At 39.7% G+C, this 26,410-nt stretch overlaps 1 protein-coding gene across 2 annotated transcripts in view; it reads right to left on the bottom strand.

The window, feature by feature from the left end:
• The window catches only part of RASGRP3 (RAS guanyl releasing protein 3), a 93,348-nt gene extending 84,361 nt beyond the window's left edge, over positions 1 to 8,987 (bottom strand). For both annotated transcript variants that reach the window (XM_006069507.3, XM_006069506.3), the window contains exon 1: positions 8,713 to 8,987. The gene's annotated coding sequence lies outside the window, so the exon portion shown is untranslated. The remainder of the gene's footprint in view (positions 1 to 8,712) is intronic.
• Between the last annotated feature and the right edge of the window lie 17,423 nt (positions 8,988 to 26,410).

The following is a 26,410-nucleotide window of genomic DNA, read 5'->3' as shown; positions in this document are numbered from 1 at the left end:
AGTTAAAATTAGACACAGAAATGAAAAGGTCTTCTCCACCTAGGACTAACACAGATAACAAGGCTGTCCCTGTAGGAAAGAATTCCATCTATTTCCTCATTCTTCTCTAGTGAAGCTTCTGTCCCACTGACAATGACAAACAAAATAAATACAGTTTATCTTTTATGCTTGTCCTGGTACCTGACAGAGCACCCGGCACTTCCTAGATTCTCCGTCAGTGCTTTTGCTTTGAGTAGATGGAGATTGTAAATTGATTTGATATGCTATTTTTCTGTTTGCATGCTAAGTTGCTTTAGTCACGTCCGACTCTTTGCAACCCTACTGACTGCAGCCCACCAGGTTCCTCTGTCCATGGGATTCTCCAGGCAAGAACACTGGAGTGGGCTGCCATGTCCTTCTCCAGGGGGTCTTCCTGACTCAGGGATCGAACCTACATCTCTTATGTCTCCTGCATTGACAGGCGGGTTCTTTACCACTAGTGCCACCTGGAAAGCCCAGTTTGGGTTAATTATTAATATATTATTAATGTATTAATATAATTGCCTACATAGTGCTGTATGGTATAATGTATTAATGTAGAAACAAAACGTTAATAATTATATTTCATTGTAAATGCATTGGAGTAATAATGCACATTTATAATAAATTATAATTAAAGCACAATAATTTAATGTAGTACATTCTAAATACATTGTAATGATTTCACTGTAAGCATATGATATTTTAGGTGCACATACCAATCACTCTTTATAACTTTGTTTCTTTGGGAAAAATGGAAAGTCAATTCAGGGAACCAAGAACATTCTTTAAAAATACGCTTTTGAAACACTTCTGATTTATATACCATGCAATGGATGGTTACTATTTATATTTTAAATTACATTTTTTATTGTGATTTTAGAATTTTCTGATTGTTTTAAATCTAGCTCCATAACCAAACCTTCATGGAATAAGCAATGAACCTAAAATATGATTGTTTCAGTTGACTGTGACTCCTTGCCAGGACTTCAGAAGGCCTTGTTTCCAGGTCTCTGACGTTGGCGGGGCCTTAAGAAACTACAATGTCTTTTAGTTTTATCCACTTCCATCAGTTCTATTTTTGCATCTCCATACTTAGCACACAGAGCTATCTTTATCACTCCAGCTGACTGGCATGAGAGTCCCCAGGGCATAGTAGCTATACAAGATTATTTAAGCATACTTCCTCCCCTTCAAATAAGACAATGCAGAATGCAGAAAAGACATCAGAAATGGTCACAATGGTAGAAGTCTGTGTATGTGTGCGTATGAGAACTGCTAAAGATTTCTTTCTTTGTACTGTTGTACACATTATTAATATCTATAATGCTTTCTAGAAGTTTAAGCTGTGTAATGTCATCTGTTCACATGCCTAAATTCACTTGGAAACATCATGATGAATAAAGTTCCTTATAATCACATAATCCAGATTTCAAAGTCTGAGAGTTTTTTAAAACCTCTCACCCTTATTCTCAATTGAGGAATCCATAGTTATGCAGCATTCCAGCTGATGCAACAAGCAGTTGGATTGTTCTAAGAGGACAAAACTCAGAAACTGTCAATCCTTTGCTTGCTTTTCAGTTATTCAGTTTTAGCTGATACATGTAAGATTGGCCTAATGAGTGCATCAGAATGGAGAAGACCATGAGTCCTGAACAGATAGCGGAATCTCACAGTCCAAAATTCACATGCCATTTATGAAGCCATGGAAGCTCTGCTGTTGAGATTCGCACTGCCCACTACATACAGTAGCCACAAGGCACCTGAAGCCACTGAGCACGTGAAATAAGGCCCATCTGAACCGAGAGTAGTAGCAAGCATGAAATACACCCTGGATTTCAAAGACTTGGTACCAAAGAAGAAGAAGGTAAGATGTCTCGTTACTAATCTTTTATATTGATTGCAAGTCAAAATGATGATGTTTTGGATATAATGGGTTCAACAAACGAGATTCCTAAAATTAATTTTGACCTGACTCTCTTTAAATTCTTAATGTGGCCACTAGAAAATATAAACTGACACACGTGGCCCACGCTTGTGGCTCACTTTATATTTCTAGTGGACAGCGTTTGGTCTAGAGGCTTCCTCATTAAGTCACATGGCCAATAATTGGCCTTTCAGACTGGAGGTCAGAGCTGCTGCAGAATTTTACTCCAAATCAGACTAATTAGAGGAGAACAGTAAAGGAGTAAAGGTTAAAGCAGCTCCTTTGTGTTTAGTTTTTACATCCAAACATTTAATAATACCCAGCAGGACAGTTAAGTCATGTCTAGCTACACGAGCCACTGGTTGAGAGAAATGTCACTGCGGTGTATGTAATACCTGCCTTACTTAAACTCTTTCCCAGTTGATAACACATCCATTTTCATCTCAGTCGCTGTTAATCGTACTCATTTCACAGCACGGAAACAAGACAGTGAATCATGAATTCATTTGTTTTGACTTTTTGTTGTTTCCCTCACCATTGCTGCTAAAACAAAGACAAGCGATCTTTTCACAGAAAATAGAAGCATGAATTTGATTTTCTAAATTTTACTGGAAAATAAAGCTTTTCACATTCTGTGTATGGGCAACAGGGGGCTAGTTATTATTATAGCAGTACTATAACTGGACACATGGTGTACACTGAGGAGTTCACACTGATCCTGAACATCAACATAGATAAAAAATACAGTCCCAAATCCCTGATGTGCGATTACCAGTTTACTGAATTTAAAACACATTGGGGGTTATTGCTGCCAGCAAAGAGTTGTGTAACTGCTACTAAAAACAATAGTGATTTCAGAAGTAGGTTGAAAACAAAACAATAATATCTTTGTAATGTTCTGAAATTGTTGCACGAATAGAACTACGACGGGCTCCATTGCATTTCCCAGTCTGATTTGCTGACCGTCTTGTCTGCCCATAATTGTTTTCTGCCATTCATTTCCTCCAATTGTCAATTATTGCTAAAACAATTATAAAAAAAACAAGTGTCTGTCTGTGTTTCCTGTTGCCAGTGAATACAGTGAAGTCATAGACCAGACTAGTGCATCATAATCTTTTCCATTACAATGAATTATGCTGTCACAAACAGGATACAGCTCCTTACTGGGCAGAGAAGCCTAAACGGGGCTGAATTAGCACAAACCTGATTGTCAGTCATGAAAGCAAGAAATTAGAGCATCGGGACTTAGTTCTCCACTGTTTCAAAACATATCGGTTTTCATACCTGATTATAAAAGTAGTGCGTGCTTATCCCAGAGAGAAAGCAGAAAATGAAAATCACCATTACCCACCCTGACCAGAGATTCTTACTGCTAACAGTTTAGTATATCGATTTTTAGTTCTTAATTCTTTTTCATATATACATTTATAATTTGTAAGAAAATGGGATCATGCCATGAATATAACACTTTTGTCTTTTCTTTTTTCATATATACATTTACTTTAAACAGTTACCATTGCCATTAAATATTTTAATGTAATTTAATGGGTATTTGTAATTCCATATTGTGGACTATTATTTGTCAATTCCCTAACTTTGTATATTTTCCAAAACTTCTCTGTTTCAAGTAGACAAACTTTCTTTTACATACATTTTGGTCTCAATATATGAATATTTCCTTAGGATACATTCCTAAAAGATAGACTATATTTTAATAGAAAATATATGGTGTATTTTTAAATAAACATTTAAAATAAAAAGTCTAGGAAATTTTCTTAACAATCAAGGCACAACTGCATATTAAAAATTTCATAACCAAACTTGATGGTGGCTCAGATGGTAAAGAATCTGCCTGCAATGCAGGAGACCCTGGTAGGATCCCCGGTTTAGGAAGATCCTCTGGAAAAGGGGATGGCGACCCACTCCAGTATTCTGGCCTGGAGAATGTCATGGACAGAGGAGCCCCGCAGGCTACAGTCAATGGAGTCTCAAAGAGTCAGACACAGCTGAGAGACTTTCAGCTTTTACTTTCCTAACAGGATAAACAAGTGAAATACCTTTAATGATTACCAAGTTTAATAAATCCAGAACGGGATACCCTTCAAGCCAGCCATCTGGAAGGGTGTAAGTAACTCTATGAAGTCCATTTCCAGAATCTCTTAGCACAACTAGCCTCCAAACCTTTTAGGAGCCCACAGATGTTTCTGCTGACTCTGACTTGGTTTCCTAAGGAACTAAGGTTCCCAGCGGAGAAGGCAATGGCACCCCACTCCAGTACCCTTGCCTGGCAAATCCCACGGACGGAGGAGCCTGGTGGGCTGCAGTCCCTGGGGTCGCAAAGAGTCGGACACGACTGAGCGACTTCACTTTCACTTTTCACTTTGATGCATTGGAGAAGGAAATGGCAACCCACTCCAGCGTTCTTGCCTGGAGAATCCCAGGGACGGGGGAGCCTGGTGGGCTGCCCTCTATGGGGTCGCACAGAGGCGGACACGGCTGAAGCGACTTAGCAGTAGTAGCAGCAGCAAGGTTCCCAGACCGGAGCTAAGCGTTGTAACCTGGTTCTGCCACTAGAGGGCAGCCAGAGACAGGGAGAGGAGTTGAACATCCTCGGTCCTGTTTTCTCTTCATGGTAATTTTTATTTCACCAAATAACCGAGGAACAATCTAAAAACAAGGCGCTGAAGGGAAAAACAATTTGCGTAATAAATATACAAATAAATAAATGGGAAATTTTCTGTGTATAAACTATTCTCTTTTCCTCAGCGGGATTAAAAGGTGCAGAATTCTGAGGGCTACCACAGTGAGGTACAAAGACCAGGCATCTAGTTGATCCGTGTTGATGTGTGGCAGGGGCCACCACAGTGTTGTGAAGTGACTGTCCTCCAATTAAAATAAATAAATAAATTTTTTAAAAAGAAGAAGATTTGGGTTACAGCATGAACAACTGTGTCTTTAGATCTTTGTAGACGGAGGAAGTGAATCCACAGAAGATACTCAACATTCTCCATGGGAATGAGCGGGAACATGGCTTTGAGCATATGGACACCTGGGTTCCATTTTCTGTCTCTAACCAAGCAATCGTGGACAAGTCACTTAACCTCTCTGAGCCTCAGTGTTCTCATTTGTACAATGTGGCTGGCAGTGGAATCTGCTCATAGGAGGTAGTTGTGAGCATTAAATTGAGAATGGATATTAAAAAAAAAAAAAGCTTGGCATCAAGAAAATCTCCATCAGTGTTGGCTTTATCAATATTTCCAGCCTTAACCTTTCTTCTAAGCTATTTCCCATTTCCACCTGATTATGTATTTTACCTGATTATCCCATCATTGCCTCAAATTTAATGTCTGAGACCAAAATCCTTGCCTCCCTCACCAATTCCCTGACCTGCTGCTATCTCGGACTATTTCTCTGAATGGACTCTAAATTAAACATAATATCCTTTCTAACACTTCCTTTCCTCCCAGATCCATACTCAATTAGTTTACAAGACACGTGGATTTGTTCTCTAACGTGTCTTCATCTGACTGGTTTCTTTCTCTCTCTTGTCACCAGCACCCAGACCTCGGTGAGCTTTTCTCTCTGCCCCAGCAGGTCCTGCCTTGAATGACCAGATCTTATTGATGTCATTTCCCATTTCAAAACCCTCAGCGTCTCCTCAGTGTCTTCAAATTAGATTCTAAATTCCTTAGTCTAGCGTTATTGTCCCACCGCAGTCTGACCTCAATCTCCTCCAGACACTTTTCACTTTTTCCATATGTGCATTGCTTCTGCTTCTATCAAGCTGCTTGACACAGAGTTCCCTGGTAGGGTGACCAGATTTGGAAATAAAAAACACAGGACTCCCAGTTAAATGTGAACCAGATCTACAACAAATATATTTTGTATATCTCAATCAACAGACCTCATGCACATACTCTTACTAGGAAAAGTATATGGCATTTATCTGAAATTCACATTTCAGTGGGAATCCTGTATTTCATTTGGCAGCCCAAGTACTCTCCTATCCCTTCCCATGCACACGGTTCCATTCTTATCTTGGAGGCTTTTATCTCTAGCCATACCCATCAGATCTGCCCTTCAAGTCTGAGCTCAACTTCTTCCCTCCAAGAAGCCTGCCAGGATCAGAACTTGTAATCATCCACATCATTCATTTGGTTCCATATATAGGATGCCTTGTGTTCTGTATAATTCCAACTCTCCAAGTTAATGTTGAGTTTATCAAAGGTAGAGATTATAAGTAGAAGAACTTAATAAATATGCTTTGGTGGTGCTACTGCTGATCTGTAATATAGGATGTGAAGGGATAAGAGTATAGGAGAAAAAGAACCTCCAGAGGTCACTAATCTGGATTTAAGGTGCTCATAGACCCATGAAAATCAATTTGCAGCTCCCCTTGCTCCCACAGCATCAGGCCAGGTGGGTATGGCTGCCTGGCATGGGACACTTCTCCCCATGTCCTCCTTCAATACATCCTACAAGTTGTGGATTACAAATTGTAGATTTTGCGAAATCTACATTTCTTTAAACTCCACTCTACCTCTTCAGCAATCTGATCTCATGTATATTTCAATGAGTGTCAAGTTGTGGCTATACTGTGTAACCTGTAAACACATAGTAGTTGTAGGAGTTATACTGGAAGCCAAGAAGTAAATGGCTTTTAATTAATAGAGAAGCTAAAAAAGTTGCTTTTGTTTGTTTTTTTTTTTTTTTATTTTTCAAAATTAGCTAACTCTAGTAATGTACTATGGGCTTCCCTGGTGGCTCAGCAGTAAAGAATCTGCCTGCAGTGCAGGAGATGCGAGTTCAATCCCCAGGTAGGGAAGATCCCCTGGAGAAGGAAATGGCAACCCGCTCCAGTATTCTTGTCCGGGAAATCCCAGGAGCAGAGTTTTGTAGGTTACAGTCCATGTGGTCGCAGTGGGACATGACTTAGTGAGTAAACAACAACAACAATAATGTACTATAATCTCAGGAACTTGAGAATACATCTAGAAAACTGTGAAACTATTAAGCAATTCTCAAGAAATCTATTTTAAATAACTGGCACTTCATGGATACATTTATAAGCATCTATGGGCATCCAGAAACTAATGACCAAAAACAGAACTTTTAAAATTGGAAAAGATACATATTCTTAGAATAAAATACATAGCTCATAGTTTTATTATTTAAGCCTTCAACAGTCTTTATAACAATTTTCTTCTCATAATGTAAACATACGAATATGACAAATGAGAATGTTGTTTTGAAATTGCAAGAGGAAAAAGTTCAACATACACAGAGAAATCAGAATCACTGTAAGCAGTGTTTCTATCAATAGACCCACATAGAATGGCAATTAATTAGGTTACCTTAGACTTTATTTTGCGGAAATAATAAAATGTATTCAGCACTGAATTCAGGACTTTGCGGAATTAAAGAGTCCTGGAAACAAGGGCTAAGAGTTTGTTCTGTTTCTTCAGACTCATCATATTTGTCCAGATTAATTTTATTTCCCTCTATTTTTTACTACCTAGCTTTAAGTAAGAAATATTGCTCTTTCTACTCAAGGATATTATACTTTGCTATTTCCATGGAATGAATTATAATTTTCTAATCAGAAGAAAATAACCCTTAAATTCTTCCAGGAAGGAGAACAGGCAATAAAATCCACATCGAGACAGAACTCAGCCTTGGCCTCCTGCATTAGTCTCAATCTGGCTGGCTCAGCTTTTCTGGCTTCCAGTTTTGCTATCTTCTTAAGACAGATTCTAAACATACCAATCTCAAACGGGGATAAACCAAAATAACAGCAACACATTTCCTTCTGCTTTTCCTTTTCAATAAACCACCAGAACCTTATTCCTTTGTTTGCCATCATAGAAACATTAATCAAGTTTTTCCAGGACACAAATGTGAATATAATCAGTGGGGGATGCAAATACAGTGGATCATCTAAACAAACGTACTTGTGTGATGGCAAAAAAATGTTAAAAGAGTTGGAATGTCCCTAGGAGCTTTCCAAGTTTTTGTGGGCGGCATCAGCTGCTCTTGGATATAATCCATTCCCTTTTGACCTTTCCACTTCCAAACCCAGGAACAATTTTTCAGGTCACTCAGAAAATATATGTTGAATGAATATTTTGAAATAATAATTTAAATGTAAGTAATTATTGTGAACAGTCTCTATCACTGGAGCTGTTAAGTGCTGGTTTGTTTTATGCTTTTAGAGGGTTTTCCTTAGTCTGAAAATTCATGTTTAGGAAAAGCTTTGCATTAAAAAATTCAATCTTCACTGAATGTTATACAAAATTTAAATTTTAGTTAAAATAACTTTTCTAAAATAGACCACTTTTGCTTGAGGGCCTCTCTGTTCAATGTATTCTAAAACCAGTATTGATTCAAAAATTGATATGTGGAATATTAATAGGTACTTTGAAAAAGATAGAAAAACTGACAAATTTCAAGAAATGATTTTTCAAAAATGACCTTCAGTGAAGTTATTTATAGTATTTAATCCTCTGGTGACAAAGAAACCAAAGAAAACTTAGTGGAGACAAAACTATTTTAAAGAAACAACTATTTAAAAATATTATTGTTAAAAACTGAAGATGTCACAACTAAGGCTGAAAGAAATTTCCCCATTTCTTCAGCGATAAAAGCAAAGCTCATGAGCTCGTCAAGAGACTCTGCCCTCAAATTATACACACCATCCAGGGCTAATCTCCATAGCACCTGATATGCATGCAGACACAACAGCAGACTGTCTTGAAAAGAACGCTTACCTTAACTCGCAGGCACGGAATCATTTCCAGCTCATCCTCTCCTGTCTGCTTCACCAACCCCTTACCAGTTCCTCTTTCACGTGTCTAAACACCTAGAGATTTCTGTTCTCTCTTCTAAAAAGCTGCCTTCATCTCCATTGCCCAAATCCAATGCAAACGTGGGGAGAGAAAAAAATTCTAATTTGCAAGCTGTTTACGCCTCACGACAACAGCGAAGCCGCTAAGCTTTGAGCTCAATGAATTAAAGGTTGTTTGGCTAAATGGCAGGCACACTTCCTCCTATTCTTTCTGGACTTAGTTTTCCTGCCTCCAGCGGTGCTTTTTCCTTTCCTGGGCTATAAATAGGCTGGTGGTAAGAGTCCAGAGGAAAGAAGAAGGCAGGAAATACATTTGATTTCAAAAAGCAGTCTTAGGGGTGTGTGTGTGTGTGTGTGTGTGTGTGTGTATGTTTTTCAAGTGAGCATCAATAACAATTTAAGGAAAATTCAGCTTTGGTGCGTTGCACCGTAGTGAACATTTTCTTTGATTTCCTATAACCTCCGTTTAGCTGTCAGCTGTCATTTTCCATAAGCAGGGCTTGGGTTTGGAGATGTATTATTTTCTATACAGACCATAAAAAAATCTACATCTAAGCCTTCGTTTTTCAAAAGATTGTCTGAAAAAAAAAAAAAAAGATCAAATTTCCTGGGGGAAAGGAGGAAAAGGGCAGACAAGGCGAGTTACCATAGTTGTTTCTTTATGTTCAAAAGGAGGTGACGCAGCACTTTTCGAAGCAAGATTCAACCAAAGGTGAACAAGAAAAGCAGATACTTTTGCTTGGATGAAAGTATGAAGTCGAATTTAAAAACCAATCAGCTTTTGCACAAAATTAATAGATTGCCCACAGTCTTGCTACTCAAAGTTGTTTAATTTCTGCCACAATTTAATGCAACACAAAGTAAAATAAAGATTAGATGTCATTTTTTACATGTCAGATTGGCAGATCAAAATTTTGGATATTCGATACCATTGAAGTGTGGAGAAATAAGCATCCATATAATAGTAGATGGAAGTATAAACTGGCATAAACTATTTGATAGAGGGCAGTTCCCAGCTTCCTTCAAAATGTTAAGTGCACGTACTCTAACAAGATATTAAACATGCTTGATTCTTCAAAGTGGGTGTGGAGATCTGGAAAGAAGGAACAGTTTAATTTCTGATATACATATTTTGTGCTTTTTTTTTTTACGTTTATACTGTATATGCCATGCTTTAAAACTTATTAAGGGATAGAGTTTTTAAAACTGCTATTATTTAAATAGTAAGTAGTAACATAGGATTCATAGGATTCTATTATCTATCATCTGTCAATGATTATACACTTAACACTTCAACTAGCTTCTCTTTATATTGGTTTCCGCTGGTAACACTTTGAGAAGCAGTGGCACTTTGTGATCAAAGTCTCCGTGGCTGGGCCCAGAAATCCGTGTTTTAACTCCAGATAATTCTCATGCTCACTAAAGGATAAGAAGCCTTAGTCTACAGAATTATTTTGTTTATTAATATCCCACCCTCTTAAAAGAATTTGAGATTACAGCTTGGTGACTAGAGTTAATAATGTGCTGTGCTTAGTCACTCAGTCATGTCTGACTCTTTGTGACTTCATGGACTGTAGCCTGCCAGGCTCCTCTGTTCATGGAGATTCTCAGGCAAGAATGCTGGAGTGGGTTGCCATGCCCTCCGCCAGGGGATCTTCCCAACCCAAGGATAGAATCCAGGTCTTCCACATTGCAGGCAGATTCTTTATCTTCTGAGCCACCAGGGAAGCCCAAGAATACTAGAGTGGGTAGCCTATTCCTTCTCCAGGTGAACTTCCCATTCCAGGAATCAAACTGTGGTCTCCTGCATTGCAGGCAGATTCTTTAGCAACTGAGCTATCAGGGAAGCCCAGATAGCTTATTGTATCTGTGCATCTTATTGCACCTTAATACCATATTGCATATGTGAAAGTTGCTAAGAGAGTAAATCTTTAAAGTCCTCATCTCAAGAAGGAAAATTTTCTGTAATTATGAATGTTGGCAGATTGTTAACTAGACTGATTGTGGCGATTATTTCCCAATACACACAAATATCAACTAATATAATGTTAAATATCAATTATACCTCAATTAAAATAAGACATGAATACAAATAAAAAGATTTGAGGCAAATGATTTTGTTTTATGGAAAAATAAGGGTAACTTTAAACACCATACCAGTGACCCCGATTAAGAATACCACAAGAGTTTTTACACATAAAGGTTAAAAAGTCAAATCGATTTCCCAATTCATTTCGAGGAGCTACCTGAAGCAGGGCAAAAGCAGTGGAAAGAGCAAACTGATGGTATTTAAGGGAGAGACAAAATCTCTGTCTCATTGTGGGTAGCCATAGTTAATATGGACGAATTCAAAGCAGACTTTACTAACATGGATGTTTGAAAATATGGATGTTAACAAAACAAAGAAAATATGACAAAAGTAAATGAAAAGCCTCTGAATGCAAACAAAATATTCCACTCCCTGTTTTTGTTTAGTGATTAGATTATGGTTTTCTAATGCAAAGCCCTATCCATGAGAAACAATAGGTTGAACAATGAGCTCAGCCAGAACTGATGAGGGAAAAGCAAGAGTATCTGCATCCCAGGCACAGATGGAGAGGAAAAGGTTTCTTTTAAAAAAAGAGAGAGAGAGAGAAAGGAATGAATGACCTCGTTGAGGTAGCAGAAAGGAAGAAGGAAGTCCATGGTGGTCAGGATATGAGAGCCGCAGTGTACTGAAGTGGCTGAAAAGTGCATGCGTTGACATTGGCAGGAAAATGACTGGCAAGTGGGGAATAAGTTTCTGGGAGCAAACCGTTCTCCATGTGAGAATGAACTCTTCTAAGGAGCTCCAAGTACACTCACCAGGCTTTCATTGTTCACTGGAAACCTCCCTTCTCTTTTTGTGGGGAAATATTTTACTTCTCAAAAACAGCTTCACAGAGCTCCCCAAATAGCCTGTCTATGGGAATGAAGCATTAAAACATTTATGGAAACAGAAAAGCTCTGTACTCTTAATCTAAAATTAGCAGTAGACTCTCTTAACAGGCATTAGGGGAGAAAGTCAAAGACCTCATGAGGAAAAGTAATATGCCAGTTTCTTCTGGTTTTGCCAGTGGAGGAAAATACATTTTTTTATTGCAGTCATCTACAAAGAATTTCAATGTATACCATGTAAAGGAAACCCAAACAAAAGTCCTCAGGGAAGATGTGAAAAAAGCCTGCATATTATTTCTTTCATGGATCTGAGTCTCGATGCCTCGTAGGTATTTTCTAAAGTATACTATCTTTGTTCACAAAGTACAGAAGTTCTAGGTGCTATCAAATTGTGGGGAACTGTGTTCCTTTGACTTGAATTGTTGTATTAAACTAATAAAAAATATATCAGAGCTGCTGGAATGAATAGTCCAAAGAACGTAAGTAAAGGATGGGTTTATACATTTTAGCAGGAATATTGAAAAGATGGTGGAAAGTCAGGAAGGAGTTCTACATTATGAAAATAAAATAAAAAAGTTAACAACTCTTTGAAGGAATTATAAGATTTAGGGGGATACACGTGAACCTTTTCCATTAACCTCTGTAAATTGTGTTCGTCAGCTGTTTATTTTTACTTAATCTAACAGTGTTAAATTTACCTTGCAAAATTACAGCAATCCTGGCACAAATGAAACCATTCACAATATTTCCAAGCAGAAGTGCAGCTTCGGTTAAAAATTCAGTAGGGAAATCTAAAGCAGACTTCCCTCGCTGAATCTGACTTTGGACTTGATTGGTCTTCTGTCAGTTCACCATACATCTAAGATGAAACAACACTAGTTTCCACAGAAAGATGATTTTAAAATAAAGGATCTTGAACCTCTGCAGTAATGAATGCCTAGACTTTACAGTTCTGTCAAGGCTAAGATCTGATATCATAATAGCTAAAGGGAATTCTCATCGGTGGTGTGGTAAATGTTTTTTCTGTTAATTTAAAAATATGGACACTTTCATTTTATGGTTTCTGTCAGTTGTGTGTTTGTGAAGCTAATCACTGATGGAATCAGGATGAAAAAAACCATCACTGGGAGGAACATATGCAGACAAGAATGCAGATCATTGTAGGCACAGTGCGCAGCACACTTCTGAAGACAGAAGGAGGTTATCATGGGATCCAAGAGATTTGGTGCCCAAATATCACATTTTTGTGCAACATTTGGAAAGAAGAAGGGAAGGAAGTAGGAGATAGAACATGGCAGTGAAATTGATTTATCCCTCCAAGGTAAAATTTATTACTTTGGCAGACACTCTGGTCTAAGGAAGGTCAAGTGGTAGGTTGGTGGCTGATTTAATAGTTTATACAGGTTCCTTGCTTACACAATAGATTAGTCTGAATTCACAAAAGAGTCAATGGACTCCATAATCCCCTGAACCATATGATTATGCAAATAATGAAAAAACTGCATTTATATTGATGTTGTCAAGGTAAACACAGTCACAAGTTTTAGAATCCTAACATAAATTGCAGGTGCAAATTCACCCCAGTTAGATGGAGCAAGTTAAAATAACTGAGTCTTCTGGTTGTATACAGTATGACCCAAAGACTCTCCCTCACTGGCTCTGAAGAAGCAAGCGGCCACGTTGTGAGTGCCTCTAGAGGGCACCTCATAGCAAGGTAGTCTCCCGCCAACAACCAGCTACAGAGGCCTTCAGTCCAAGAGCATGCAAAGGACTGGAGGCTGCCCACAGCCAGAGCAGCTGCAAACAGCCCCTTCCCCCAGAATCAAGCCTCAGATGAGACCAAAGCTTCCGCTGATAACTTGATTGGATCCTTGTAAGACTCTGAATCAGTGGACCGGGCTAAACCATATCTGACCAGGCAAACTATAGGAGGTCTATTACCAAGATGGTTTACAGTCATGTGTGAGGTTATCACATACACATAACCATGTATATCATGTCATCTTTGCTGCATTCTATTAGTTCTGCCTTTACTCAGGGGAAGGGGATAAAAGGGTGTGAATCCCAAGAGGCCGAGGATCATGGGGGCTGCCCTAGTCTGTCTGCCACAATGGATACATCCCAACCTAGAAAGAAGAAGTAAGTAGACATAATACCAGGTGGATTTCCAAAGGATAGTGAGCACAGTATCATTCACAGACAGAACAGACAAAACAATTTCTTTTTCTTTTTCTTTGACTTCATTGAGTGCACAAGCTGTTCATTGTGGAGCATGGGCTGCCCTGGTGGTGGGCTCAGTAGTTGCAGTTCATGGGCATAGTTGCCACAGGGCATGTGGGATCTCAGTTCTTCAGCCAAGGATCAAACCTGCTTCCCCTGCATTGGAAGGTAGATTCTTAACCACTAGACCAGCAGGGATGGAGAAGGCAATGGCAACCCACTCCAGTACTCTTGCCTGGAAAATCCCACAGTGGAGGAGCCTGGTGGGCAGCCATCTATGGGGTCACACAGAGTTGGACACGACTGAAGCGACTTAGCAGCAGCAGCAGCAGACCAGCAGGGAAATCCTGACAAAACAATTTCTTAATTTTTCCTTCTTCAAAGCGGTGAGAAATACATTGCTTCAAGAGAGAAGCATGTTATCTCTCCACCATTATACGCTATTCAGCAATTTAGTAACCTAATTAATTTCCTGCTCCATCTCTGCTGTTTGCTGTGTTAGTTGCTCAGTTGTATCTGACTTTTTGCGACACCATGAATTGTATCCTCTGTCCATGGAATTCTCCAGGCAAGAATACTGGAGTGGGTTGCCATTCGTTTCTCTGGGGAAGCTTCCCAACCCAGGGATCAAAGCCGGGTCTCCTGCATTGCAAGCATATTCTTTATCATCTGAGCCAGCAGAGAAGCCATGCTCCATCTCTGAGGTCCTTTCAGTTCTAAGCTTCTGTGACTTTGGACCTGTCCTTTCAAGCCTCTTAAGACATTTTGGAATGCCACAAGTCCTGGTTGCATCCATACAAGGTGTTTGGTGACCATTGAGTTACTACTGTTGACTTACGGGGGAGAAAGAGCATATGTAATAGATTAGTCCATTAGAAAAGTTAAAAGATAGATCAGTTGGGGTGTTACTCAGTTCAATTCAGTTCAGTCGCTCAGTTGTGTCCGACTCTTTGCGACCCCATGAATCACAGCACGCCAGTCCATCACCAACTCCCGGACTTCACTCAAACTCACGTCCATCGAGTCGGTGATGCCATCCAGCCATCTCATCCTCTGTCGTCCCCTTCTCCTCCTGCCCCCAATCCCTCCCAGCATCAGAGTCTTTTCCAATGAGTCAACTCTTCACATCAGGTGGCCAAAGTACTGAAGTTTCAGCTTTAGCATCATTCCTTCCAAAGAACACCCAGGGCTGATCTCCTTTAGAATGCACTGGTTTGATCTCCTTGCAGACCAAGGAACTCTCAAGAGTCTTCTCCAAAACCACAGTTCAAACCATCAATTCTTCGGCGCTCAGCCTTCTTCACAGTCCAACTCTCACATCCATACATGACCACTGGAAAAACCATAGCCTTGACTAGACAGACCTTTGTTGGCAAAGTAATGTCTCTGCTTTTGAATATGCTATCTAGGTTGACCATAACTTTCCTTCCAAAGAGTAAGCGTCTTTTAATTTCATGGCTGCAGTCACCATCTGCAGTGATTTTGGAGCCCCAAAAAATAGTCTGACACTGTTTCCACTGTTTCCCTATCTATTTCCCATGAAGTGATGGGATCAGATGCCATGATCTTTGTTTTCTGAATGTTGAGCTTTAAGCCAACTTTTTCACTCTCCTCTTTCACTTTCATCAAGAGGCTTTTGAGTTCCTCTTCACTTTCTGCCATAAGGGTGGTGTCATCTGCATATCTGAGGTTATTGATATTTCTCCCAGCAATCTTGATTCCAGCTTGTGCTTCCTCCAGCCCAGCGTTTCTCATGATGTACTCTGCATATAAGTTAAATAAGCAGGGTGACAGTATACAGCCTTGACGTCCTCCTTTTCCTATTTGGAACCAGTCTGTTGTTCCACGTCCAGTTCTAACTGTTGACTCCTGACCTGCATATAGGTTTCTCAAGAGGCAGGTCAGGTGGTCTGGTATTCCCATCTCTTGAAGAATTTTCCACAGTTTATTGTGATCCACACAGTCAAAGGCTATCTGATCTAATTTTTGATTTTCCATTTGGATGTTTATATTTCTAAAGCATGATGTCATTCTAAAAACACATGAAGATAAAACTATCAGGCAATTCTCTTTGTACAGGCAAATTTGGGGCTAAAAGTGTGTTCTCTCTGGGGAACAAACTACATTTCACATTACACCCAAGTAATACTGAGTGTATCAAACAATTACTTTGGCAATATAAGTTCACAGACCTTAGTAGGGGTTAGAGAGATCCTTTACAGACGTTTATCTAACCACCCATTTAATGGGCAAAAATCCTCCAGAATATGAAGAAGAAATTGTCTTGTTAATTTCTAGGTGAAAAGACTGCCATTGTACATACTTGTGATAGCATAAATGTAAATGGCTGTTAAAAATAAAATTATGAATTTAATCTGAATGAGGCAACTCTGAATTGCTTTGCTTACTAGATGAATGAAACTTTTCCTTCAGCAAAACATTAAATTCTAAAACATATGGAATTAAAAAGTATCTTCACAGTTATTCTTGTGTGGACAGACTACACAATGAAATGAACATTATAAATGTTCTCTAATACTTCATTGAGAACGCATTGAAAGTTGTAAGTCAGGTTGAAACTAGGAATGCTTCATTTCCACCTAGAGGCTGAAGAGGGATAAAAAGTTCAAAAAAGGAAATGACTTTTTAGAGCTGTATGAGATCAGAGGCTCTGAGAGTCTGGATTTCAAAACACTAAACACTAAAACCACATTTTTGGAGACAGCTTCACATTATAGCTCCTTATTATTATATATGGCTTGCTCAAATACATATTAATGCATAATTAATTCTGAAATAAGCCACATGCTCCAGATTGTATTTTATTTGGACAAGTCCAGCAAAATGCTTCTTTTTTTTTTTTAACTGTATTTTTTCAACCACATGTAAGTCCCTACTGAGTACAAAGCTCTGAGCTTGAGCCCACAGAAGAAAAAAATTAAGCATTTGGTCTTTGCCTTAAAAGCAGCATACCTTCTAAAGCAGAATTTCTCAAATTGTGATACAGTGACAGCCTATTTCAACATAACATAGAGTTTATTTAACATGCAGATTTCTGGGCCTCAGACTCAGAGGATTTCTAATTCTATAGGTCTAGAGTAAGCCATGGAATACACATATATAATAAGTCTGTAAATTTCAGAACCCATGATCCAGGGGTCAAAACATATATTTTTAACTAAAACGAGAAAGTGACCCAAAGGGTCAGGTTATATAATTACTGTGTGAATTCTGATTACAGTTGCAGCCAACATCAAGGTTCTGTATTGGAATTCATGCTACAGCATAAAGTTCCCTTAAAACCAGTTCTAATTTGTGCCTGAAGGTGAAAGTGTTAGTCACTCAGTCGTGTCTGACTCTGCCACGCTATGGACTGCAGCCTACCAGGCTCCTCTGTACACTGAATTCTCCAGGCAACATACTGGAGTGGGTTGCTGTTTCTTCCTCCGGGAGATCTTCCTGATCCAGGGATAGAACCCTGGTCTCCTGCATTGCAGGCAGGTTCTTTACTGTCTGAGCCACCAGGGAAGCCCAATGTGTGCCTAATGGTAGCAAATTGAATTTGTATTTCTCAGAAAAAGTAAAGATGGAGAGACCATTTGTTTTTTTCTGGGTGATAAAAAAAATTTTATTTTCTGCATTTTTTATTGCAGTAAAAAACACCTAATATAAAATTTACAGACTTCACAATTTTTAAGTGTAAAGTTCAGAAGTGTTAAATATATTCACATTGTCGTGAAACAGATCTCCAGAAAATTTTTATCTTGTAAAACTGAAACCTTACACCCTTAAAACAACAACTCCCCCTTTCTGCTTTCCTTCAAGCCCTGGCAACCATCATGCTACTTTCTAAAATGAAGTCGCCATTCTTAAAACATGATCCCATGACGGTGTCAGGTTTGAGGAAAATACAGGAAGTAGAGTTGAATCCAAACACCAAAATCAGGAATGAGATTTTTCAAATGAGATCATAAAGCAGAAGGAAGGAGCAAAGCAAAGACAGATGGATGTAGAAGCAGAGGCATTTTCCAGAACTGAGTGGATACAGTTTGGCCTTCTGGCTATGGGTGTTGGGTGCAAGAGACATGTGCTCTCTGAAGCCAGATATGAACTGGAAGTCACTGTCAGATACCAGATAATCCTCCTACATCTTTGGTGAACAAATGGGCTATGATGAAGGTAGCTGAGAAGAAGGTCAGAGGACTGGTCAGAGGTTGAAGACTAGGGATGATAAAGGATATTTGCCTCTTCCAAAATTTGCTGCAGACTTGAGAGATGAGCAGATCTGTGATAAAACTTACCGGGATAGTTTACTAGGATTGGAGTGGTTGAGGCAGGCCCTGGAGCACTGTGGATCTCTGCTTTCTCGGCACAGATGTCAGTAGAATTAAATGTCAAAGGCACTAGTCTAAATACAGAGCCATTAGCAGTTATAAAGGGCCATGGTTAATGGATTGAGCAGACCATGATTATCCAACAGGGTGGGGCTTCCCAGGTGGTGCTAGGGGTAAAAAACCACACCTGCTGATGCAGGAGATGTAAGAAATGCTGGTTCGATCCCCGGGGTGAGAAGATCCCCTGGAGAAGGAAACAGCAACCCACTCCAGTATTCTTGCCTGGGAAATTCCATGAATAGAGGAGCCTGGTGGGCTACAGTCCATGGGATCACAAAAAGCTGAACATGGCTGAAGCGACTTAGCATGCATGCATTCAAGAGGGTTGGGAGATGCCCTGAGGGAAGTCAAGAACTTATATGCAGGTGTCCTCCAAGGCATTAAGGTAACCAATCTGGAGGACTAGACACCTCTTCTACTGTATATGCTGGGGTGGCTCTGAAGCTCATCTGAGCCCTGCTCCGGGAAAGGAAGCATGGAAAAAGCAGAAAGATCCTACACGTTGAAGCCAGACACACCTGGCCTCAAATTCTACTTCTGCTTACCATCTGGAGGACCTTTAAACCAAATATCAATTTCCCTATCTATACTCAAATTCTAACAATAACTTCCTACTGGGCACGGACATGAGTCAAATGCCATATAACATGAAGATGCTCTCCTGGTGCAGAGGTGCATTTTTCTCCTCTCAGTGATGAAAGCCTCTTGCTAAAAATTGGGTATGGTAAGGATCTTAAGGCTGGGAAGGGAAAAGAAAGTCTGGGAAGTATATGGAAGCCTGAGAGGTCTGTGACTTTGGCTAAAGGTTATTGGGCTCCCTAAGCTATGGCCTGGACTTCATAGCAGAGTGGTGGTCCGAGTCATGGAAACAAAGGGTGTCTTAAGAGGGCCATTAAGCTCCCAGGACATGCATTAGCCTCCACACCCAAAGTCATTCCAAATGAGTATACCATCTAAGTAAAAATAAAATTCTTGGTATTCAAAAGCAGTTAAATGACAGACTCCCTAGGTCCCCCTCCCAACTCAATTGCTACTCCCAAATCATACTTGAAAAATTTGATGCTATTAGGCATCTCTGATTTTACTATGGCTTAAACCTGGAGGTGGGCACTGATTGTTCTGATCTGTGTGGGTGTTGGCTGGCCAGTCTCATTTTCCCAGTAGCAGATGTGCACTGCTCAGACCAGTACCTGTATGTAATGTGACATGCCCTTGAGCAATACAAGAACAGCTCTGTGCCCACCTGAATATTCATTGGAAGGATTGATGCCGAAGCTCCAATACTTTGGCCACCTGATGCAAAGAGCTGACTCATTGGAAGAGACCCTGATGGTGGGAAAGATTGCCAGCAAGAGGACAAGGGGGTGACAGAGGATGAGATAGTTGGATGGCATCACTGACTCGATGGACATGAATCTGAGCAAACTCAGGGAGATAGTGAAGGACAGGGAAGCCTGGCATACTGCAGTCCCTGGGGTCGCAGAGTCAGACAGGATTTAGTGACCGAACAACAATGTGCCCACCAGAAGGTGGCAGCAGAGAGCAGTGACCACAACCAGCTATTGAGGCTCACAGTCGGCAGTTGGAGCTGTGTAGGCTGAATATGAAAACTAGCTCTTCTGGTAGCAATCCCCATTTGTCTACACTTGGGGTTGATGAATTCCAAAGGCAGCTTGCAAAACGATTCCTAATGTATGTTGTCTGTGGTCATAGAGTGAGACACACATGAAAAAGAGGGCAGTTTTTGCCTGTTTCTTTCTGGCCCACCATGTCTACTGCAAGGACCAGAATTGCCTTGAGACCAAAGCTGTGAGAGCACATACTCAATGTGTCTTCGGAATTACTATCTGCACATTGCAGAGTACTATTCCTGGTGGCTATCTTAGCTCTAGACCGGTCCATTTCATGGAGTCTCAACATCTCCACATGGGTATTCCTGGGCATCTCAAACTCATCATGTTAAGACTGGATTCCATTTCTTTTCCATTTATTTTTTTTTCATAGGAAGTAGGTGAGAAGCACTAGCTTCCTTCAAAGCAGCCCCTGAAACCAGAAATCTGGTGTCATCCTAGAATTTTTCCCTTTTCCTCTGTCTTACTGGCTTCAAACTGCTTAGAGAATCTATGTGGAATATCAGTGAATTAAAGAAGCTTTGTTGCCTAATTGGAAAAAAAAAATCAATAAAAGGCAAATCTGGGAAAGACTTTTATTATATTCAAATGTCTCTCTTAGAAGGGAATTGTGAGCAAACGGAGGGTGGAGCTGGTGATTGGGAACATGGAGAGAGAATTCTGAAAACTGTAGCTCCGAACTGCAGGAGTTTGAGAAAAAAATTCGAAGAGTTGTTTGACTCCAGTTGCCTGATTTTGAAATGCAGAAGTCCTCTGACAGGAAACCCTGTGTAGAAAATACAGACTACACCATCCTGCCATTGTCAGCCCCAGGGGCTGAGCCACTGGCGCAGAAGGAAGTTGCTTTTTTTTTGGTATTGTTTTATTTTTGTCTTAAAGCAATATCCTTCTTAATACGCATATGAAAATCTTGAAAGCTTACAAGAGATGGCAACCATACTGGATGATAGAATCAGAATCTCAAAAGATCTTGATAGGCTAAAGTTAAAGGACAAATGACAGGAAGTGGAATGAGTAGGCACAAAGGTAAAATTCTACATCGATGTTAAAAAACCCAGTTGCACAGGTTCAGAAAGGGGAGACATGACTTAACAGGAGCCCGTAGTTTTCAAACTTGCTATTGATGTTAGTCAGGGTATGCTAATGACTATAATTTTAATTCCCAGGACTCAGTGGTTCTAAGATATCCTAGGGAGGAAAAAGTGGCAAAGGGATTCTAGCAGGTTTCCAGACATTCCAATAATGTCTGCCCAGTAAGGGGAGTTTCAGCTAATATCTCCTTTTAACTAAGTTAACCCTCATATTGGAAAAATGGCTTTAAAAACATTCCTTCAAAAAAGAAACAGGTAATAGAAAGATAACAACAAAATGAACTTAAAGAAATTGGCAGAGCAAACCTTTCTACTCTGAGTACAAATCAGCTGCATTATGGTTAAAAAAAAAAAAAGGTAATGTTTGTAATTAGAATAGTCCTATGGCTCAGGGGTAAAGAATCAGTGCAGGAGACACAGGTTTAATCCCTGGGTCAGGAAGTTCTCCTAGAGGAGGGTATAGCAACCCACTCCAGTATTCTTGCCTGGAAAATCCCATGGCAGAGGAGCCTGGTGGGCTACAGTTCAAAGGGTTGGACAGCAAAGAGTTGGATATGACTGAGTGACTGAGCAGATATAAGAAGGAATCCCTCCAAATCTAAAGTTTTCAAGAAAACCATTTGAAATATGGATATACACCCACTTATATTAATGGACTTCTCCATTAATGGTAGTTGGTTAGCATATTATGTCCTGAGATATTAACTAGTAATACTATGAATTCCGGTGATTAGCCAGACATTTAAAAGCTAAGCATTCAGAACAGGAAGACAAACTTCAGCAGTTTTTCAGAGATACTTAAAGTTATACGGAACAAACCTGGTTCTTGACAAATCTCATGAAACCTACTAATAATTGCTTAGAAGCCTTTATTGAGGTCTTTCAATATACAATTAAGGAACAAAAGTCACAAATCATCGGCGTCTCTAGTTCTTCTTGCCACAGTAAAAATTGTTTGAAATAATTATAAAACAAAAGACCAACAAACTCAAAAGCATTTCTTTGTCAGCATATTTTTAGGGAAGTCAAAGAAACATTGCTGAACATACGAAGAAACAAATATTAAAACAGATTGGCCATGCATTTGGGTGATAGTACAAATGTTTGTAACATGTCTCCACTTATGGTGCTTGTTAGATTCTATTTCAATAGTTACATTGCCAAAGAACTTCTTTTTTTGGTGAGGCACTTAAAATATAGTACTGAAAAATCCTATCACTATCCTAGTGATAAATGATTTCATAAAAAAAAAAGATTTTATGGGAAACCAACTGAAGGGTAGCCACTGAATTCAGAAGAATGAAAGGTATTCCTGTCGAGGAATAAAATAAGGATTTTAGGAAACCTTGACAAGGATGTTCATCTCTGCGGTGTTCATCCCTTAGGGAGCTAAGGTAGTGAAGAAATTGAGGCTAGAAGTGCCCATGATACTACTTGATGCCACTGATGTGATTAGTTTGCTTGAAAACCTTTAAACAGTAGAACTTTACAAGATTGTAAGGAGATAGGGAGTCTATTGAGATTGAAAATGCATTTTCTTCTCCTGCCTGATAACACTTCCTTCTCTTCCCTTCCACAGGCATGTTTCCTAAGAACAGTGCCCAGTTCAATTCCCGTGTGATGGGTCTGCTTCCTGGGAAACTTAACCTGCAGTAGTGGCAGCGGTGGTCCAAGAAAATAGATGCTCACAAGGGATTCTGAAGTTGCCAGCCATCTCGAAGTGAGGACCCTGATCATCAGAAGGAGGAGGGCTGCTCTACGTAATGCAACAGAGAAGAAGGTGATGGTACTGTCGATCCATAAGCAGTGCCTCTTGACTTTCCTTTGCTCATCTTGATGATAAATGGATAAGCACAGCAGTCATACATCAGAAAGGTGTGGAGATCAGAAGCACAGAGGCCTCAAAATTGAAGATCTGAGTCATGCCAACAGGGAAACCATCTACTCAGCAAAGGCAGTGGCTGAGAATGAGGCAATCTAGAATGGGTAGTATATGATGAATATTAGTTGTGGTCCCAAGTGCTTGGGCTCCAACTGCTTATAGCCAGGGCTATAATTTATCCCTAACTGTCTGTCTATTTCCCCTAGGAAAAGAGATACAATAGAATCTTGGAAGAACTCTTCTCAGAATTTATATGAAGTGGATCTGAGTAGTGCAAATGGTGAGCCATAGTGAAAGATCTGATCTGCCACTCTGTCCACTAGAAGACTGAAATGCATTCCTCCAGCTACTGACGGCACCATTGGTTGACAGTCATCAGAAATTATCATAAGCTGGAGAGTTCTGCCTTGCACAAATTTCCCATGCTTATTTCCTCAGGGCAGCTCAAATCTGATAACTGATCAATGTATAGTATAAAGACCCAAATCCCTCACCTTATCCCAGGACAACATTAAAGGGCATCAAGCTTCAGGGTCCCTAAAGGCTTGGCCTAGCCTTTGCTGAGATTATATCACAGTGCAAGTTCTTCCCATGTCCAATTCTGTTTCCTTCTCTTCCTTTCCATGATGTCGATCCTGAGAGTGAAATTCACTCAGTCGCGTCTGACTCTTTGCAACCCCATGGACTATACAGTACATGGAATTCTCCAGGACAGAATATTGAAGTGGGTAGCCATTCCTTTCTCCAGGGGATCTTCCCAATCCAGGAACTGAACCCAGGTCTCCCACGTTGCAGGCAGATTCTTTACTAGCTGAGCCACAAGGGAAGCCCAATTCTGAGAGTGCTCCCTATAAAAATTTCTCCACATTAATATCCAACCCAGAGTTTACTTCCTAAGAAACCCACCCTACTACAAAAACATCATTGGGACAGCTCATAGAATTTGAATATGGACTCTTGATTAGATAATGGGATTGTACCAGTGTTAAATTTCCTGATTTTTAAAAACGGTTTTAATTGTTTTTTAATTGTTGTTCTTCAATACCTAAATCGTGTCCAACTCTTTGTGACCCCATGGACTGCAGCAAGCCAGGATTCCTGGTCCTTCACTGTCTCCCACAGTTTGCTCAAATTCATGTCCATTGAGTCAGTGATGCCATCCAACCATTTCATCCTCTGTCACCCCACTTTGTCCTCAATCTTTCCCAGCATCAGGGTCTTTTCCACTAAGTTGGCTCTTCGCATCAGGTGTCCAAAGTTTTAGAGCTTCAGCATCAGTCCTTCCATTTCCTTTAGGATTGACTGGTTTGATCTCCTTGCTGTCCAAGGGACTCGCAAGAGTTTGATCGTAATATATTGTGTTTATATAAGAGAATGTTTTTGTTCTTAGGAAATACACTGGCAAAACTAGGAATGAAGGCACATGATATATGCGACTTAATCTCAAATGATTTAAAAAAATTGTGCATGGAGAGGTGGAGGATCAGAGAAAAAGAAGAAAATAGGACAAAATGGAAATATTTGGAAAACCTGGGTAAAAACTATGGAGCTTAATTATAGACTTCTTCCAATTTTTCTGAAAATTTGAATTTATATCAAAATTTAAAAATACCAAAATAAAATGATCAGACCTAATACCATTCCAAGAGATTCAGAATCCCTTGGGTACTATTATATTTCCAGTACTCAGCCCCAGTCTGTAGGTATTCAACAAATATTTGAGTAAATAAATGAGTCAATAGGTAACCTTGTAAGTTAAGATAATTAATTCAGTTTTGGATATGGAGACTTTTGAGTGCCCATGAGTCCAATTTTGAAAGTCTACTCTAGGGACTGTATAACCTTTTGTTCAATTCTGAAGGTAGCCAGTAAAAAGATAACTCCTGTGTTCTTTTTTGAGGCCATTTTTCTCAATAGCATTTAGAAGTTTGAAGTCCCTATGACAACTCGTATAAACAATATCTCATCACTTTTAAGATAATTGGATATTTTAAAGGAGACTGGATATTGACTTTAAATGATGGAGAAATTGCCTGACTTTTGTTGGCATCCAGATTTCTTTATCCTGTTTTGACCATAATACACATAATTATCTTTCCTTTTTCTATTTTTAAATTTTTGAACTTTAGCCTAGTAAGTCACAAGCATATCACATTAAGGTGTTCTGGTAAAAGTTAACTCTAAAAGCAAGGCATTTTTAAGTGGACAAGAAGGATGAGCTAATGAGTAGAAGGGACAGAAAGAAGAAGGGTGGCGGTGCGGGTTGGGGGGCATCCAAGAATTGTTACTGCCATCCAGTGGTAATGCTCTCTGACAAAGATTGTTCAAAGCCCATCGTTAATTCCTGTTTTCCACTGCAAAGACCCAAATACCATGCATTCACGCTTGGTGACTAAAGTGCAATGCTAACCTGCCATGAAATTTGTATTATGTTTTTTCTGATTTTAAAGTAATAAGTTCAGCTTGTCTTCTTATGGTCCTTAAGAATTCATAAGCTTCCATAGCAACCAGTTTACTCTGAGAGTGTGCTCAATGTGGAGAGAATCTGGCCCATTAGAGACCTTGCCTTGGTAACACCCCAATCACCTGCTCTGTTCTCCCTAGCTCACTCCATTTACACACCATTACAGAGAGTGAACGTCACTGATTCACTTTTCAGTCCCTACTGGACATTTCCAAGTCATTTTTTTATCTGTGCTCTTTTAATTGTGACCTCCTACATTGACTATTTTTTAAAATGTTTACTTATTTGGCTGCGTTGAGTCTTAGTTGCAGCACGTGGGATCTTTTGTTGTGATGCGCAGGCTCTCTAGCTGTGGCATGCAGCTTAGTAGTTCATGCTCAGGCCTAGTTGTTCTGGGCTTAGTAGTTGGCATGCTCAGGCTTAGTTGTTCTGGGCTTAGTAGTTGGCATGCTCAGGCTTAGTTGTTCTGGGCTTAGTAGTTGGCATGCTCAGGCCTAGTTGTTCTGGGCTTAGTAGTTGGCATGCTCAGGCCTAGTTGTTCAGGGCTTAGTAGTTGGCATGCTCAGGCCTAGTTGTTCCGTACCATGTGGGATCTTATTTCCCCGACCAGGGATCAAACCCACATCCCCTCCATTGCAAGGCAGATTCTTAACCACTGCACCACCAGGGAAAACCCTGACTGACTATTTTGAGCCCATGGAAATAAAATAGGGAATTGACCAAAGCCCAACTCATTGATTTTAACCCAGCAAGAGCCTTTTGCCTACTGGAGGGAAAAAAAATAAAAATGCTATCACAAGATTTAGAATAAAAGAAAAAAAATTGGCCTAAGTATATCATGTAAGTTTTTTTTATATCATTTATCTTTTTTTAAACTATTTATCATTTATTTATTATTATTTTTGTTTTTACTTTACAATATTGTATTGGTTTTGCCATACATCAACATGAATCCACCACGGGTGTACACGTGTTCCCCATCCTGAATCTCCCTCCCACCTCCCTCCCCATACCAACCCTCTG

Source organism: Bubalus bubalis, chromosome 12 (assembly GCF_019923935.1).
Source record: "Bubalus bubalis isolate 160015118507 breed Murrah chromosome 12, NDDB_SH_1, whole genome shotgun sequence".
Taxonomy (NCBI): domain Eukaryota; kingdom Metazoa; phylum Chordata; class Mammalia; order Artiodactyla; family Bovidae; genus Bubalus; species Bubalus bubalis.
Note: the sequence above shows the minus strand (reverse complement) of the source record. Positions and strands in the feature narration are given on the sequence as shown.